At 35.0% G+C, this 4,566-nt stretch overlaps 1 protein-coding gene across 1 annotated transcript in view; it reads right to left on the reverse strand.

The window, feature by feature from the left end:
• The window catches only part of LOC117109441, a 12,696-nt gene extending 10,508 nt beyond the window's left edge, over window positions 1–2,188 (reverse strand). The window contains exon 1 of the mRNA XM_033251802.1: window positions 1,866–2,188. The gene's annotated coding sequence lies outside the window, so the exon portion shown is untranslated. The remainder of the gene's footprint in view (window positions 1–1,865) is intronic.
• Between the last annotated feature and the right edge of the window lie 2,378 nt (window positions 2,189–4,566).

A 4,566-nucleotide genomic window follows, 5' to 3' on the forward strand; every position in this document is an offset into this window, starting at 1 on the left:
AGGTTTCAAGTTGGGTGCGCGCCACCAAATTACCAGAATAGGTACCGTAAGTGTAGAGATCAGTAGTTGTGTTGAGGCACAACGAAGGGACCGGAGGCCCTATTTAAATATTTTGTATTGGTTTTTATTTCAATAAATGGCACTGTATGCATTCAAATTGAAAGATGTAGTGGCAAACGTCCCACCACTCCATCCCTCCATTGGATCCGCCCCTCAGAATCTATCCTTTCTTTCTTATTCCCTTTTAATGACCTGTCCTTTCTGTGTTAAAAACTCTTACTATAATAGTTACATTCTTAGAAAACTCCCGAATTCCAAATCTGTTGTATGAAATATAAAGAATTTACACATTGTTGGTCTAGTCAACCCATCTTAGTGGGGTAGGAAGAGAAGGTTCCCATGCACCCCATGCTTCAGTATATTTTTTAACTAACATTTTTGTAATCCTCTGTTAAGAACTCTTTCGAAAAACTCCCTATTCCAAGTCTGTTCATAAAATATAAAGAATTTACACATTGTTGGTCTAGTCAACCCATCTTATCTCCACCTCGTTATTATATACCCTTACTGCGTTAAATCGAATACGTAGGCCTATTGAATCTCTGCTACAGGGCTCTTCTATAGTTTCGGACAAGTTAGATGGAGATTTGTATTTAAACTGTATATTCATACTTTGCAATGTAATTCAAATTGTTGTTTGTTTTTGTAAGCTTACGAAACTTCTTTATAGTATCGAAATTACGGAAATAAACACGATTCTTACTACAGATCCCTGTAAATCCTCGTCATTGCACTGTTGCAGTTAGTCAAGGTTAGATCTACAATTTTTAGGTCAATATTTAGTTTATCATCTGAACCATAGCTGCATGTATTTTAAACATAAGACTTCAATTTTGTTGTAGTCTTGGCACGCGTCAATGCTTTCGATTCACTTAATAATAAAAGAAAATTTAAAATACATACAGACAATGAATGATACGATACAAAGACATTTGAAATGGCAGCAAACTTGTTCACAACAATACAAATCCTAATGTATATTTTAAAGGTGTACCGGTACGCATTGGCGGTTTCATGGGGCGGGGGAAGCCGACCCGGAGCCCCTAAATTGTTCAAAATTATAAAATAAAATGGGGAAAAAAGGAAATTATATTCAAATATAAGTCTGAGAATGCCATTACATCGGCCATTTAGAGGTGCCATAATCATAAATTGTCTTGCGTCAGCCCCAACCTCCATTGTGAAAGAACCTTCTTACTACCCCTCCATTTCGAATTACTCGATCGGTAACTGGTACCGTCTGTTATAAAATATTGAACCCCTTAAACATTAAATTAATACATTGAATAGATTAACAATTATAATCAAACCAATCAATTAATCGTAACAGTTTGTACAGCGGCAGAATCCACTGCAAGCAATGCTCGAGGATGGTCCTGCGATGACATTGGCTCAAACCAGGGAGATGTAAAGCTCAAACTATCAAAGAATATATACAATTACTGTAATACTACTTCAGTTACTTACGGGTATTATCTGAATGAAAATCATTTACAACAATGGAAGTAAGTGTATTATATTGTTGTGGCAAAGGAGGCTACAGCAAGTTAATAGCTCACTTTTTATGTAAGGTCATTCACAAGTATGTATTAACATATTGTAATCCGAGAACAAGTGCTGAGACTAATGCAAAGACCTACCTGTACGAACTTATGCATTACGAATATTGAATATTTAACTGCAATGCATTGGGGCACGTTGTTATACTGTAGGTCCTGCCTGTACCAGTCTAAAACTGGCGAAACAAATGTAGCTAACCCATGGATGTAGTCACCCAAAAACCCACATTGAACGCTCCCACTTACCGTTAAAATATATTCTTAGTTTTGGATATCCTTCTGTTGTCACCGTCGTAATTTCCGTGTTAAAGTCTTCCAGAAAAAGTATTAATTCGAATTCAAGGAACGTGTTCCAAAATTAGAGACATGTATTTATAAAAACAGGAAGCAAGGCAGGCGTTAGGAATCATGGTTAAGTCGATGTCGATAAACTAGTCGGTTGCTCGAACTCCTCGCAATACAGTTTACGTTCAGCGTACTCAACTAAATTCAGCAAACAACAACAGCAGTTGGACTCGCTGAACGTTCATGGATTAGCGACGGAGGACAAAAGACTATGAATCAATACCATGTTACTATTGGTATACTAGGATACCTGACTGCGTAGGATGACGTCATCGATTGATCCGCCGAGAGATGATAAAACAGGTACTTAAATTCAATTTTTAAATGACGTCATAGTTTCTAAAATACTCTTAGGGTATGTTGAGTGGAGCATTTTAAGAAATTGGTGAATATGGCGAATAACTAGGGGAAAGGAGGGGGCGTGAATGTGCAACCGGAGAGCACCCGCATGGTGGGAGTGCAAGAGGGCGTATCCCACTCTTAACTTCTATCACCTTCGTTAACTTGAGTTTGTATTTGATTGATTTTTACTATTTACTGTAGCATGGTAATTTTCTCATAAACTTTACAAAAAAATAATTTTACCAAAAAAGGGAAGTGGTAGGAAGTACCCTCTTACGCCCCCTAAGTTCACCACTGAATATAACATTATTATCCTAGAAGAATTTCATCTGAAAAAATACGTACCTATGTATAATCATTTGTATTATTATAACATTATTCCTGTTTGCGTCAGTAAAAATATAATAGGAATAATGTTTTGCCCTACTTGGAAGTATTGAATTTTCGGTACGTTCCCAAATTACCCGCTGCAACATGATGATCGAATCCAAAACTAGCCACTAAGTGCAAGCTTGGTGGGCTGATGGTTAAGTTAAGACACCAGGCTAGATATCTGGAATATTGCTATTAGAAACGTAATAAGCACTCAGTACGATAAAACGTCAAGCAGAACATCATTCCTTTTTATCATCCTTATCATTGTCATCGTTATCAATAATGTTAATTTATTATTATTATTGTATTTAATATTATTGTTATTATTACTATTATTATTATTATTATTATTATTAACGTCATTATTATCATTATCATTTTCATAATTATGATTATTATTTGTCTGAATTTTTCTCGTGTTCATTTTGAAAAACTATTTATTATCATTATTACTTTTATTATAATTATAATTATCAATAGTATATTATTATTATTATTATTATTAATATTATTATTATTGTTGTTGTTGAAGTTTAAAACTATCGTGGTGTAATATATTAATTTGATTCTATGAAAAATAACATGGTGCATTTACTTACATCGATTTGAAAAGAAAAATAACTGAGTACCTAAATGAATACAGCATGGTAATGTGATTGTTCACTGGATAACCCAATAAAGCACCTGAAGCAAAGTGCATTAGTCTGTCTAATTATTCAAAAAGACAATAACATCATCGAATGATCAATCCATTGGAGTATTGTAGGGTTTTGTTTATTCGTCCAAGGCCCGGATTATATTATATATTTCAAAGCTTATATTCTTTTACCAGTGTATGTATATCGCAATGGTCTAGTGAAATAAAATAAAATTTGCAAATATGATGTCATTAGTGTTCATGTGTAGATACTGAATAATTATGCTCATGGTATTTTTAACCGTGGTAGGCCTATAATAAAATGTCATCATGCTGGTATCTATGATACCGTAATGAAAAGGCATTCACTCAAATCATTTTGTTTTATTAATGTGAAGGCGAAGTAGATTAATACGAAAAGCCTATGTTCATTTTGAATTTCGCAATGGCAAGGGCAGGCCTATGTTTACACCAAACTATGCAAGATTCCCTTGCGAGAAATTTCGAAACTGCGCAAATGATTTCTTTGCGCACAAATCTGACACTGCGCATAAAGGCCAACTCAGACAGCGTCGGCCGACGCAGCCCGACGCGATTTGTTGTCGCGTCGGTTCTGTGTGAGTTAAACGCAGAAGCGATGGTGTGCGTCGGGGGCAGTCGCGTCGTAGAATATTAAACATGTTTAATATTTCTCACGACGGCTTAAGACTGTCCCGGACGATAAATAGCGTCGGCCGACGCTGTCTGAGTTAGCCTTAACATAACATGAATAATAAGGTATTATGCAAGTAGAATAAACTGCCCAGTTTTAAGGTGTAAAGTTAGTGGCTCCAGCAACTCTGCTAATATTGGATTCGTCACTGATTAATATAATTGTAAGTGTATTGTTGTTTAGTCGACAATGTTTATTTTAATCCATTTCAGCAATTGTGTGCTCCAACTGCCTGGCAGTACAGTTGTAATAAATAAAATTCAAAATGATGTCTAGACTATGTCATATAGGCAATAGATTGGATTATAAATTTCGAATGATGTTAAACAATAGTACTGTATGCTCTTAATTAGAATTCTTACAAAAAATTAATAAACAAACAACAATCGAGTAGACCTATAAAAAAAATCAACACGACTTTTTTTTTTTAACATTGAATGATCTCATGAACGAAGGCTTTAATACTGTCTCGTTATGTCGTAAAGTTTAATTTGATTATGGACATCCGACATCCGGTCTTTGACTATATATATATA

This window comes from Anneissia japonica, unplaced genomic scaffold, assembly GCF_011630105.1.
Source record: "Anneissia japonica isolate Jap-2015-1 unplaced genomic scaffold, ASM1163010v1 scaffold287719_len1884721_cov185, whole genome shotgun sequence".
NCBI classification, from domain to species: Eukaryota; Metazoa; Echinodermata; class Crinoidea; order Comatulida; family Comatulidae; genus Anneissia; species Anneissia japonica.